General features: G+C 36.7%; 1 long non-coding RNA gene across 2 annotated transcripts in view; it reads right to left on the bottom strand.

Annotated features, from left to right (window-relative positions):
• The window catches only part of LOC116420812, a 22673-nt gene extending 7702 nt beyond the window's left edge, over nucleotides 1–14971 (bottom strand). Inside the window, exons 1-3 of one of the 2 annotated variants that reach the window (XR_004231263.1) lie at nucleotides 14589–14970; nucleotides 14045–14152; nucleotides 13289–13343 (exon numbers count right to left, since the gene is read on the bottom strand). This is a non-coding gene — a long non-coding RNA (uncharacterized LOC116420812). Of the gene's footprint in view, nucleotides 1–13288; nucleotides 13344–14044 lie in introns of both variants that reach the window. The other variant, XR_004231262.1, reaches the window with a different exon arrangement.

The raw sequence follows: 14971 nt of genomic DNA, 5'->3' as shown, positions 1-14971 counted from the left end.
GGCTGGCTGACTGTAAGAGGAGCTGAACTAGAAGCTGTCTTGTGAGACACTCTTGCAGCGTCTTAGGTTGTGTCAACAGGGGATGGAGAAGGGAAATGGGACATTCCTGGGGAGTTCATAGGCTGATAGAGAAGGTCACAGGACATCAAGCTCAAGGAAGCATTAAAAACATGATATGTCATATCTGGGTAGGTCCTTAAAACAAAGACTGTCAAACCTAAGAGGGCCCTTAGAACCCAAGATGTCAGAGCTGGGATAGCCCTTAGAATATGGGATGTCTGGATTGGGAGAGTCACTAGAACATAGGATGTCAAAGGTGGGAGGGTCCTTAGAACCCAGGATGTCAAAGCTGGGAGGGCCCTTAGGACACAGGATGTCAGAGCTGGGAAGACCCTTAGAACAATGAATGTCAGAATTGGGAGAGCTCTTGGAATACTTCAATAAATGTATGATCTCATCAGCATTCACATTCTCTCTGTTGGTGCAGCTTGCAACCCAACTAGGCAATCTCATCTTGGGCAATGTTTGTCCATGTTCTTCTCTAAATCCTTCACAGAACACCTCCTCAATGTACTGAAAGCCTTCTTCTGTATTTCTTAGCATTCTGTGAACCTTGGTGCAATAGTGGAGCATGATAGTCTATCATAGCTTGACCTCATTCATTATAAGACTCTCCTATCTCGTTAGGATTGTTTTTAATACCACCCTTCACCTAATACCATCTTCTGGTACAGCCAGCTCACTGGCACTATTGAAACTGAATTACTGGAGGCAGCATGACGGCATATAAGGACAAGAATCAGCAGGGACTCTTGGAGTCAGAAGACCTGTGTTCAAATCCTGTCTTGCAGGATTTCCTACTTGGATGGATGTTATGGGCCAGAACTTGAAACAAGTAGATAACTCACTGGAAACGATAGAAACAGTGCTTAAGTTTACACCTTTGAGAGTTCATATATAGCTCACATATTAAAGTTCACAAGTTCAGGAGATTCAAAAGTCAGAAGCCCACAATCCCACTCTCTCAGAGGAGGAGTCAACCTTTGGGTTCACACCTTTAAGAGATCATATATAAGGAGCTCCTGGAGTCAGTTGAGAAGAGTAGAACCAAGATTTAGAGAGAGCTGGCGGCTGAAGCTGGCAGACAAGCTGCAAGAGCTCTTGGAACCAAGGAGTGAGATAGGCCTTTAAGAAAACTAACTGGGCCTTGAGGTGATTATTACTCTGAACTGAAACTAAGGCTGCCTCCAGAAGCTCCTCAAGAAACCTGCTCCCAGAGAATGATTATATTTAGAGAAAAGAAAAGAACACTACAGATGGACTTCAGTAAGTCATTTAACCTATTGAAAATTCATTTAGTTCCTGTATAAGATGAAGGAATTGGATGAGCAGGGCTCTGACTCATTGCTACATCAGTGAATCACAGTTTTGACTGTTCTGAGCTGGAGTTCCACAATTTGAAGCCATATGAGATCAGGAGAAGAATATTAATGTTAATAATTAATGTTAATGGTGAACAGTGACTCTGAAAGAACTGAGTTCCATTTTCCCAACATGATCTGGCTTATAACATTGGGCAAATTATTGAACATTTCTAGGTTTCTGTTCCCCATCTTTAAAATAAGAGTATTATATTCCACGGCCTTCAAGGTTTCTTTCTAGCTCTGTCTCTGTGATCCAAGATGCTCTTCTTCTTCATTCCTAGGCCTCCTTAATTATTTTTTTCTTGCATCTAGGATGGACAGACCATATAACTCAATGGAGCAATCTGGATGATATGCTTGTCCTTTGTAGATTGCTGGACTGATATCTTTAGTGTGGCTGTGGAGTCCATTCAGATAATCCAATACCATTGCTAACATGTAATCTTTATATTGAAACTAGAGAATCTCTGATCTCTAGAGGATCCCTCTTTCATTTGCATTTGGTATAATTATAACAGTGGCAAACATCCTGACTGGATATGTGTTTGCATATATTGTGTCTGACAATATAGGCAGCTAGGTAAAAAATTTGGATAGAGCTCAGGGGGCTTGGAGTCAACAAGACTTGAATTAAATCCAGCCTCAAACAAGCTGTGTGATCTGGACAAGTTCCTTAATTGCTTTGCTTCAGTTTCCTGATCTGTAAAATAGGGCTAATAAGACGACTTACTTCCCAGAATGGTTGTGAAGATCAAATGTGATTCAAAATTTCAAATCACTTAACATAGTTATCTGTCACATATTAAGTGTTACATAAATGTTAGCAATTATGGTTATCCCTTCCAGATTGTGGGTTTTAGGGAAACAACACCTAGTAATCTGGAAAATCTGCATAAAATTTTTTGGCCTTTCCTTCATACCAAAGATAATCGTCTTTCACCTATCAGATTGGCTAAAATAATAGAAGGGAAAAGGAACATATTGGAAAGGATGTGGAAAAACTGGGACACTAATTCACTGTTGGTGGAACCATGAACTGATCCAACCATTTTGGAGAGCAATCTGGAATTATGAATAGTTAGAAAAATATGTTTTTTCTCTGACTCAGCAATACCACTATTTAGTTCACTTCCCAAGATGATTAGGGAAAAAAGAAAAGAAGCCACATGTTTTAAAATATTCATAGTTGCTCTCTTTGTGGTGACAAAGAACTGGAATTTGAAGGGATGCCTGTCAATTGGGAAATGGCTAACCAAGTTGTGGCATATAATTGTGATAGAATACTACTATTAAAAACGATGAGCTGGTTAAAATAATGAAGAGGGAACTGGATAGAACTAAGGAAATACTGTTCATCCTAGGCTCAGAAAATTATCAAACTGTGCATACATACCCTTTGATCCAGCAGTGTTCCTATTGGGCTTATATCCCAAAGAGATCTTAAAGGAGGGAAAGGGACCCACATGTGCCAAAATGTTTGTGGCAGATCTGTTTGCAGTGGCTAGAAACTGGAAACTGAATGGATGTCCATCAGTTGGAGAATGACTGAATAAGTTATGGTATATGAGTGTTATGGAATATTATTGTTCTATAAGAAACAATCAGCAGGATGATTTTTAGAGAAGCCTGGAGAGACTTACAGGAGCTGATGCAAAGTGAAATAAGGAGAACCAGGAGATCATTGTAGACAGCAACAGCAAGATTATATGATGATCAATTCTGATGGATGTAACTCTTTCCAACACTGAGATAATTGAGGCTAGTTCCAATGGTTTTGTGACGAAAAGAGCCATCTACACCCAGAAAGAAGACTGGGAACTGAGTATGGATCGCAACATAATATTCTTATTCTTTTTGTTGTTGTTTACTTGCATTTTGTCTTCTTATTCATTTTCTTTCCTTTTGGATCTGATTTTTCTTGTGCAGCAAGATTATTGTATAAATATGTTTACATATATTGGATTTAATAAAAATTTTAACATGTATAACATATATTGAATTGCTTGTCACCTAGAAGAGGGGGTGGAGGGAAGGAGGGGAACATTTTGAACAGAAGATCAATGTTGAAAAATTATCCGTTTTGCTTGCATTTTGTTTTCTTAGTTTTTTTTCTTCCTTCTTGATCTGATTTTTCTTGTGCAGTAAGATAACTGTATAAATATGCATACATATATTGGATTTAACATATATTTTAACATATTTAACATATATTGAAGTACCTGCTAGCTAGGGGAGGGAGTGGGGGGAAGTAGGGGAAAATTTGGAACAAAAGATTTTGCAAGAGTCAATGTTGTAAAATTATCCATGCATGTTTTGAAAATAAAAAGCTTTAATTTTTTGAAAAAAGAAAATATTGTTCATCATAATATAGGCCCTGTGAGCTGCTAGAGTAGAGAGCCAGATTTAAATGGAAATGTTTAATTAAAAAAAAACAATAAAAATACAACAGATAATATTAACTTGTTTCTGTCAATATGTGACGTATTTGAGTACTGTAAATATTCAAATCAACTACAAAGAACCTATGAAGGAGAATGCTCTCCCTTTCTAGAGAAAGAAGGGATAATTAGGAAAATGTATAGTAGGGTTTTACATATATATATATATATATACATATATATATATATATATACATACATACATTTGTGTTATCTGTGCTTTCACACAGGTTCTCCTCATGTCCAGAACCCTTTCACTTCTCATATCCTCATTTTAGAATCCTTCAGTCCCTTGAAGACTCAAGGCAAGTGGCCCTACCTCTGGGTGACCTTTCTTGATATCTTGAGTTGATAATGCTCTCACCCCACCCCAAATTATGTTGTTTTACCATGTGTTTATGTGTCCATATATAGGTATATGCATGCATGTATATATACATTATATGCATAGGTTCATAAACATAATGTTAACTTATTCTTTAACTACTTTTGTCCCATGTCCCACAGAACATCAGGGAAGATTCAAAATATATAACAACAAATTATCAGTTCAAGAAAGAATATACTAGTAGCTATGAAATTATATTCATGTGTCCATTTTTTTGTTACTTCCTTGTAAATTGTTCTTTTGTTCTCTGCTGTGCATCCTTTTTATTTTTTCCCCTTTCATCCCCCCCCCACCCCCAAGCAGGTTATAGATAAGAATAAATTTTTGTATATATAATGTAGATACACACACACACACACACACACACATACACACACACCCTCCTCTCTCCCTACTTACACATACACATATCTTTCCAATGCCTACTGACTCTTTGCTTTAGTTCTGTTCTTTTATTTGCCTTGCTATTACTTAATCTCCCTCCATCCAAGGATCCCTCCCTTGTCTTCTTCCCCTGTTCTTTGTTTCTCCATCTTCCCATTCCTCCCCCCTTATTTCTTTTCATATATTTTGAAAACCTATGAGAAAAAAACAAACATTTTGGAGAATGCTATACTCTTCATGGTGTATATGTAGTGTTGCCTGTTGAATCGATTCCTGATGTGAGTAGGTCTTCAGAACTATGAATCTCCTCCCACTTCTAATGTCTCTGTGTCTATTTTTCCTCTATACCTCATTTGTGTAACAAGAAATTTGGCAATAATATTCCTGCGTTTTTCTACAAAGGATTTCTTTGAGGTGGTGATCATAGATTTTTTTTAATTTCTACTTTCCCCTCATGTTCTATCACTGCAGGACAATTTTCTTGGATTATTTCTTGCATTATTGTGTTGAGTGTTTTTTTTTCTTTTGGTCTCAACTTTTAAGCAGTCCAATTATTCATGTATTTTCTCTTCTTGATCTATTCTCCAGATTTGTTTTTCTTATGTTTCACATTCTGTTCTATTTTTTCATTCTTTATAATCTGTCTTGTTATTTCTTGGTCTCACATAGCTTCACTGACTTTCCCTTGTCCTAATTTTGCCTCTAATTTTCAAAGAGTCATTTTCTTTTTCTTTATTTTTTATTATTATAGCTTTTTATTGACAAAACATATGCATGGGTAATTTTTCAACATTGACTCTTGCAAAAACTTCTGTTCCAACTTTTCCCCTCCTCCTTCTCTCTACCTCCTCCTCTATATGGCAGGTAGTCCCATGCATGTTAAATACATTAAAGTAAAAAAAAGTAAAAAAAAATACATTAAAGTATATGTTAAATACAATATATGTATACATATTTATATAGTTGTCTTGCTACACAAGAAAAATCAGATTTAGAAAGAAGGTCAAAATAACCTGGGAAGAAAAACAAAAATCCAAGCAAACAATAACAGAAAGAGTGTAAATGCTATGTTGTGGTCCACACTCATTTCCTAGTGTTCTTTTGCTGGGTATAGCTGGTTCTGTTCATTACTGATCAATTGGAACTGATCTGGATCCTCTCATTGTTGACAATAGCCACTTCCATCAGAATTGATCCTCATATAGTATTGTTGTTGAAGTATATAATGATTTGCTGGTTCTGCTCATTTCACTTAGCATCAATTCATGTAAGTCTCTCCAAGCCTCTCTGTATTCATCCTGCCGGTCATTTCTTACAGAACAATAATATTCCATAACATTCATATACCACAATTTACTCATCCTTTCTCCAACTGATGGGCATCCATTCAATTTCCAGTTTCTAGCCACTACAAAAAGGCTGCCACAAACATTTTTGCACATACAGGTCCCTTTCCCTTCTTTAGTATCTCTTTGGGATATAAGCCCAGTAGTAACACTGCTGGATCAAAGAGTATGCACAGTTTGACAACTTTTTGAGTATAGTTCCAAATTGAACTCCAGAATGGTTGGATCCATTCACAATTCCACCAACAATGTATCAGTGTCCCAGTTTCCCCACATCCCGTCCAACATTTGTCATTATCTTTTCCTGTCATTTTAGCCAATTTGAGAAGTATGTAGTGGTATCTCAGAGTTGTCTTAATTTGCATTTCTCTGATCAATAATGATTTGGAACTTTTCATATAGGTAGAAATAGTTTCAATTTCATCATCTGAAAATTGTCTGTTCATATCCTTTGACCATTTATCAATTGGAGATTGGCTTGATTTCTTATAAATTTGAGTCAATTCTATTTTTGGAAATGAGGCCTTTATCAGAACCTTTAATTGTAAAGATGTTTTCCCAGTTTATTGCTTCCCTTCTAATCTTGTCTGCATTAATTTTGTTTGTACAAAACCTTTTTAACTTGATATAATCAAAATTTTCTATTTTGTGATCAATAATGATCTCTAGTTGTTCTTTGACCACAAATTCCTTCCTCCTCCACAGGTCTGAGAGGTAAACTATCCTATGTTCTTCTAATTTATAATCTCATTCTTTATGCCTAGATCATGAACTCATTTTGATCTTATCGTGGTGTACAGTGTTAAGTGTGGGTCAATGCCTAGTTTATGTCATACTAATTTCCAATTTTCCCAGCAGTTTTTGTCAAATAATGCCTTCTTATCCCAAAAGTTGGGGTCTTTGGGTTTGTCAAACACTAGATTGCTATAGCTATTGACTATTTAGTTTTGGGAACCTAAACTATTCCACTGATCAACTAGTCTATTTCTTAGCCAATACCAAATGGTTTTGGTGACCACTGCTTTAAAATATAGTTTTAGATGAAGTATAGCTAGACCACCTTCATTTATTTTTTTTATTAGTTCCCTTAAAATTCTTGACCTTTTTTGCTCTTCCAGATGAATTTTGTTATTTTTTCTAGGTAATTAAAATAAGTTTCTTGGGAGTTTGATTGATATAGCACTAAATAAATAGATTAGTTTAGGTAGTATTGTCATTATTATATTTGCTTGACCTACCCAAGAGCACTTAATAGTTTTCCAATTGTTTAGATCTAACTTTTATTTGAATGGAAAGTGTTTTGTAGTTCAAAGAGTTATTTTCATCTTTGAGATTCTGTATCTCCTTTTCTAGTTGATTGACTTTTTTTTTCATACTCTTGTTTTCTTAAATCGTGTTTATTTTTAGTTTTAGTTTTTAGTTTTTCCTCATTTGATTTTTTAATTCTTTTTTGAGTTCTATAAATTTTCTTTGAGTAGAAAGCTGTTTCATGTCACTCCGGAACAGAAACAGTTTTTTTTTTTTTTTTTTTTTAAACTTCAGTGTCCTCCTCTGAAGATGAACCCCAGTCTTCCCTGTTCCCATAGTCTTCCCTGTTCCCATAGCAAATTTCTATGGTGGGATTCTTTCTTCTTTGCCAATTCATTTTTTTCCCCTGAGGCAACTGGAGTTAAAGTGACTTGCCCAGGCTCACATAGCTAGGAAGTGTTAAGTGTCTGAAGCTAGATTTGAACTCAGTTATCTTGTTTTCAGGGCTGGTGCTCTTTTCCACTGTGCCACCTAGCTGCCATCCAGTTCATTTTTAAAAAGAGGTATTATTAGTGCAAGCACCTCTAATAGTGGGGTGAGGGGGGGAATGGTGCCTCTAGCTTCACTTGAGTTCTTCCCTCTGACCTGGACTCCCAAACCAAGAGCTCTACCCTCCAGCAAGTGCCTGCAGCCACCAGCATCCTTACCCCTACTGCTTCTGCACTCATGGATGCTAGTTACTTCTCACCCAGGGCTCAGTTGCTGAAGCTCAGCTAGGCCTAGCATTCCCACTTAGCAAAAATTCCCTTAACCTTCCTGAACTCATACTCCAAATCCACAAACAGTCCAGGAGTTGAAAGGTTCTGTGGTTCCTGCTAAGGTTCCAGTGACACCCAGGTCCCCGCAGGGCTCCCCACTGGGTGTTTCTGAGGAGCTGGTCTAAAGGTATTTGCACTTCACATTGGTTACTCCCCTGTCTTTCTTCAGATCTTCTAAGGTTGTACCTGAAGGTCCCCAGTTTTGACCCAAGTCTTCTTGGTTTTTCACCAGTCCATGTTTGCTTGGAGGCTCTTTGTTTTATTTGTGGCGGAAATCTGGAGAATTTTAAATTTACCAGTCTACTCTGCGATCTTCCCAGGATCCTCCCCCTCCCTTAACTACTTTTGCTTCAGTAGAAAATAAACTTAAACTCATTGTAAGACTACTCCATTTTAGTGTTTGAAACCTTAGCACCTAATATAATGATTAGGATACAGCAGACTTTTAATAAATTCTTATTCAGCAAAAGAGAATCAATAAATCCTTATGCCAATTTGCCTCATTGTGATTTTCAGCCATTGCTCTTATTTTTATATTCCATGTAATCAAGCATCTTCTCTTTAATAATAAAAATAATAGTAATAATAAAAAATAAATATTTGTATTTAATGGTAGCCTTCTTTAGAGCAGGGTGGGGCTAGAGGAAGAAAAAAAAAAGTGCATAGGAGAGGACAAAAGAAAACTTAGAAGGAAGCACAGGAAAGTTAGCTTTGAAAATTATGTATTAAATGAGTGATTCAAGGCAATTCCAAAAGACTTGTGATGGAAAGAGCCATCTGATCCAGAGAAAGGGCTATGGAGACTAAAGGTGGATCACAACATGTTATTTTCACCTTTTGTGGGTGAAAATTTTTTGTTTGTTTTTTTCTCTTTTGATCTGATTTTTCTTGTGCAGCATGATAAATGTGGTATGATAAAAAATAGTTTAATCTATATTAGATTACTTTCTGTCTAAGGGAGGGCAGCAGTGGGAAGGGAGGGAAAAAAATTGGAACACATTTGCAAAGGTGAATGTTGAAATGTTGAAAACTATCTATGTATTTTGAAAACTAAAAAGATTTTAATAAAGAAAATGAAGTATAGTACTTATTTACTTTTTTTTAAAACAGTATGAAATGAAAATTAATCGTTTTGAGCTGAATTTTTTCGTTGTTCTGTATATTTGGAAATGTTCTCTTTTTGTCTTTATGTATTTAATTTCAAAAGGAATAAAAAGTTTTTAAAAAGAGAATTGATCCCTTGACTGTTTTTAAAATCACATTGTCTACATGTATTTAGATGTGTTCAGTTAACTTTTTCAGCATAGTACTTGGTCCATAGTAAGGCACTTAAATGCTTGTTAATTTGGTTTCTTGACTTAATTTTCTTTTGTGACATTTTAAATTCTTTTTGAAGTACTATAGGGAATCAGGTGGAGGTTTTTTCTTTTTATTATTGCTATTCCAGACTTGTAATGTCACTGGTTTGGGGGGACTCTCTGTACATATTGGTAACTACAACTTGTAGTGTTAAAGAATTGTCAAAGACACAGAGGGGTTAAATCATTTAAAGAGTTAAGACTTGCCCAGAGTCAGCCAATAAGTGTCCAAGGAAGAACTCAGTCAGACTTAGCTCTCTCTTAAATAACAGATCTTAATCTATTGTGCCGGCTTGAATCTTAAAACAAACCAACGTTCCTATACACAATTTTTAAAAAATCTAAATTTAACAAAAAAAAAAGAATTATTTTCCCCTACAAATTAGAACAGAGAAAGCAATTTATACCAAACTGCAAATCTCTTTTTAGGATAGCTTGCTTTATAAGTATATAATAAATTCAATATACAATTTTCAAAACTCTGTTTATTCTTCTATCCTTCTGAACATTTTTAAAAAAAATGCTTCAATGACTTTTAATTTTTTGACAACCTAGTGATAGCTTCCCAATTGAAAAACAAAAACACCATCTTCAAAATATGCATAAACAAGTAAAATCAATTCTCACATTAGCCTTGTCCAAAAATGTATGTCTCCTTTTATCCCTTCTTTGTCAGAAGATAGGTAGCATCCTTCAACTTCTAAAATTCCCAGTGATTCCTATTTAATTTTTTCAGATTTGTAAAAATTGAGTGAATAAGTAGATTAAGTAGAATTGTCCTTTTTTTATTGTATTGGCTCTGCCTATGCAAGAGCAATTAATGTTTTTCCAGTTGTTTAGACCTTGCTTTGTGTTAGAAGTATTTAATAGTTATGTTCATACAGTTCTTGTATTTGTTTTGACAAGTAATCTTCCAAGTATTTCATATTATTTATAGTTATTTTAAGTAGGTTTCTCTCTATCTCTTGATGCTGGACTTTGTTGGTAATATATAGAAATGCTGATAATTTATATGAGTTTATTTTGTATCCTGCAACTTTGCTAAAAATAATTTCAAATAGTTTTCTTAGTTGATTCTCTAATATTTTCTAAATATAACATATCATCTGCAAGTGATAGTTTTGTTTTGTCAAATATATTTCTAGATTAAACTAGAAAGGTAATATATGGGAAATATAAAAAATCTTATAAAAGTTCCATGGCAATCTTATCATTGGTGACAATGAAACCACCATATTTTAAAAGTTGTACATAGTGCACAAATGTTTGTGGCAGCCCTTTTTGTAGTGGCTAGAAACTGGAAACTGAGTGGATGCCCATCAGTTGGAGAATGGTAGAATAAATTGTGGTATATGAATATTATGGAATATTATTGTTCTGTAAGAAAAGCCCAACAGGATGATTTCAGAAAGGCCTGGAAAGACTTACACGAACTGATGCTGAGTGAAATGAGCAGGACCAGGAGATCATTATATACTTCAACAACAATACTATATGATGACCAGTTCTGATGGACCTGGCCATCCTCAGCAATGAGATCAACCAAATCATTTCCAATGGAGCAGTAATGAACTGAACCAGCTACACCCAGAGAAAGAACTCTGGGTGATGACTAAAAACCATTACATTGAATTCCCAATCCCTATATTTATGCCCACCTGCATTTTTTATTTCCTTCACAAACTAACTGTACAATATTTCAGAGTCTGATTCTTTTTGTACAGCAAAATAATGGTTTGGTCATGTATGCTTATTGTGTATCTAATTTTAATATATTTTTATATATTTTTTTATTTTTTTGTTTAATAGCCTTTTATTTACAGGATATATACATGGGTAACTTTACAGCATTAACAATTGCCAAACCTCTTGTTCCAATTTTTCGCCTCTTACCCCCCTCACCCCCTCCCCTAGATGGCAGGATGACCAGTAGATGTTAATATATTTTAATATATTTAATTTTAATATTTTTAATATATTTAACATCTATTGGTCATCCTGCCATCTGGGGGAGGGGGTGGGGGGGGTAAGAGGCGAAAAATTGGAACAAGAGGTTTGGCAATTGTTAATGCTGTAAAGTTACCCATACATATAACCTGTAAATAAAAGGCTATTAAATTAAAAAAAAAAAATAAGTTGTACATAGTATCAGCAATTTGTTTGATGAAGAAGTATGAATGACTTAAATATTCTCAGCAATACAACGATCCAAGACAATCCCAGAGGACTAATCACGATGCATACTATCTGCTTTCAGAGAAAGGCCTGATATTGACTGATTACAGATTGAAGCATGCTGTTTTTCACCTTTTTTTTGTCTTCTTGTACAAAATGCCTAAAATGGAAATGTTTTGTGTAATTGTATATGTAAAATCTATATCTTGATTGGTTAGCATCTCAGGGAGAAGGGAGGAAAGAGAGGGAGAAGGGATAGAATTTGGAACTCAAAATTTTTAATAAAAAATGTTTAAAAAATATACTACTTTCTACACTTCTTTCTACTTCTTTCTATACTAAGAAATATACTTCTTTTTACACTAAACTAAAAAATGCATTACCAAACTTAGTACATCTGTTTTCCCTTCTACTACTTCCCTGTTTTGTGAGACAATAGTGCTTCATAATCTTTCTCATACCCTGTATCCCTATAATATTTTGCTATTGAGTTTGTACTCTGGTTTCTGAGCTCTTTAGCCTCCTTGTTGTAGTGACTGATTTACATTGGTTAAATTTTTTTTTTTTTTTATATATGTCCATGATGAAATCAGTATCTTTGATTTCATCCATTTTCCATTTCTTAGAAAAGGGCTTGTTTTTATACTTCAGTTTGAAGTTATAATGCATATATGCCTTTTCAAATTTATTCTAATTTGACATTAATTTTACTTTATTTGACCTTTATTTTAATTGATTATTGACCTTTATGCAGAAGAGAACTCATCTGGTTCAACTGTCACTCTACAGATGAAGAAATTGAGACCCAGATAGGTTAAATGACTTGCCCACAATCACCCAGAGAGCAAGTCAGTCCATGGTGACAGACAACCTAATCAGGAAATAACTACTCATTAGTATGCTTTTCTCTCTGTTTAGATTTACCAATTTCCTACTTTTCTCTCTTTTCTTTTCTCTCTCTCTCTCTCTCTCTTCCTTTCTCTCTCTCTCTCTTCTTTTCTCTCTCTCTCTCTCTCTTCCTTTCCTTCCCTTCCATTGTACTGTGCAATATTCTCAATAATTAGGTTCTTTTCTCACATAGATAGTAGAAGAAGGCCAAGTTTAGAATCATCAAGATGAATCTTCCTAAGTTCAAAAACAGCTTCAAACATTCACTCGCTGTGTGACCATGGACAAATTACTAGATTCTGCCTCAGTTTCCACATCTGTAAAATGGGCTGGAGAAGGAAATGGGAGGCCATTTTAGTATATTTGCCAAGAAAACCCCAAATGGGGTCTCAAAAAGTAGGACATGAATGAAAAAGAAAAAGGCCTTTTCTAGTCTTCTCCAAGTATATGGTTTGAAGATTCAGAATAATGTAGGCGGCTTTCATTTCTTTCATTTCATTTCAATGTCTCCAATCACATTATCCAAAATATTTTTCACTATCTTTTCCCTAAGTCTATCTTCATGCAGGCTTGATTTTGAAAGATCCTAAGTTCTCCACAGAAGGCCTCTACTTCCTCCTTCCTTCCTGATTGGTTCTCAACCTGTAACTGTTCAATGTGGTCCTTCTGCCTTGTCTTAATATGAACCCTTTCCCACCTCCTCTACCAAGGCAAGATGACTCAATTTCCCATGAAATTGTATTTATTATTGCCCCAAAGTGATTGAATGCTGGGCTTGGAGTCACAAAAAACTGAGTACAAATCCAGTTACAGATACTTACCAGCTGTGGGTTCCTGAACAGGTCACTTAACATCTGTCTTCCTCAGTTTTCTCAACTGTAAAATGGACATAATAATAGCATCTTCCTTACAAACTTGTGAGAATCAATATTTGCAAAAAATGCTTAGCACATAGTAGGAATTTAACAAATATTTATTTTTTTCTTACTCCATCAAATCTTTGATTATATCATATGACTAACATGTAAAATATTTTCTAAACCTTAAAATTCTATATAAATTTAGCTATGTGTGTGTGTTTACTTAGTTTCCTCAGTTTACTGGTCCTTGTTCACATTCAGAACATCAGTAATGAATTTCTTGTTTGTAGAATGTCTAAAGAGCAGCAATGTAGCACAGTGGATAGAGTGCTAGCCTACATTGGGCAGACTCATCTTCCTGAGTTCAAATGTGAATTCGGACATTTATTAGGTGTGTGACGTTAGGCAACTCCCTTAACCCTGTTTGCCTCAGTCTCCTTAGTTGTAAAATGAACTGGGGAAGGGAATGAGAGAAAACTCCAGTTTCTTTGCCAATAAAACCCCAGATGGGGTCACAAAGAATTGCCCAACGCTGCTCTGAACATTTAAAAACTGTAAGATACAGCATCCCATTCTAGGATACTGCTAGTCACAGTGAAAGCAGATGGAAGAGGCTTCTAGGCTAATTTGTATTTTTAGGTATTAAGTTCTTTAAAGGATCTTGGATGCCACTGATAGAGGCTTTCCTTCTAATGATGCACCTCAGAGTCCACTCACCCTATGTGACTTTCATGTATGCCTTCTGGGGCTAGTGATGACGAAAACCCCGTGGATACCGGAGCTAAGAAGGAACTCTATGCTCTGCACAACTTGAGCGCTGAAGAACTGTAAATCCAGAAGAAAGCAAGGGGCCTGCATTAGAGGCAAGGGTGTCCACGGGGACAGTCCCCAGAGGTGGACAGAACTGAAAACAATGTCTCCCAGTCAGGTTGGCAATGCCTGGAGCTTTCTGTAAGGTACGGGCAGGGGGCTGATTGTGCTTCCACCGCTTAAGTGATTGAGAGACTGGAGATATAGGACACTGTAACTACAATCTTCTAATTGAGTTTTGTGGTTGCAAAGTTGTCTCACAGGCTCTTGGCTATCACTTCTTTATAAAAAGTTGTAAAGAGCTAGTCCTCCGGCTCCCAGTTCCTAGCTTAGGCCCCAGGCTGACACACGGCCTGCAGATAGCATGGGCTGCTGTCATCTGCCAGAGAGACAAGCCACTTTGTAGCAAACTGGGGGGGAGGAGGAAAGAAATCGGGGGCCCTCGAGGTACCTGGGAGGGCTACAGGGAGAAGGAGAAGCGGGAGGAGCGAGTTCCGCTGGCGGGGGAATTGAGGAACCAGAAGAGATGATCCGCTTCCGCGGGGGCCTCCCTTGGGTCAGAGCGGGCTGGGGACGTAGGGAGAAGTCGAGGCCTGGCCGGGGGTCTGGGCTTGGGGCTCCTCCGGATCTGTGGCCGCCGTTGTGCCCCCTCTGACCCCGTAGCCTCGCACCTGCAGTTAGGAAGGACTTTCTAGGCCTGTCTAGAGGAAATGTCTGGCCCTGGAACAGAGCAGAGGCGGCCCGGCCGCAGCGGTGTCTGAGTGCTCCAGGAACGCCGCGCCTTGGCCCTCGGCCACTGTAGGCACTGACCGCTGAGGGCGGGGAGGGGGGTGG

Source organism: Sarcophilus harrisii, chromosome 1 (genome assembly GCF_902635505.1).
Source record: "Sarcophilus harrisii chromosome 1, mSarHar1.11, whole genome shotgun sequence".
NCBI classification, from domain to species: Eukaryota; Metazoa; Chordata; class Mammalia; order Dasyuromorphia; family Dasyuridae; genus Sarcophilus; species Sarcophilus harrisii.
The sequence above is the reverse complement of the archived record's forward strand: the minus strand, read 5'-3'. Positions and strand labels throughout refer to the sequence as shown.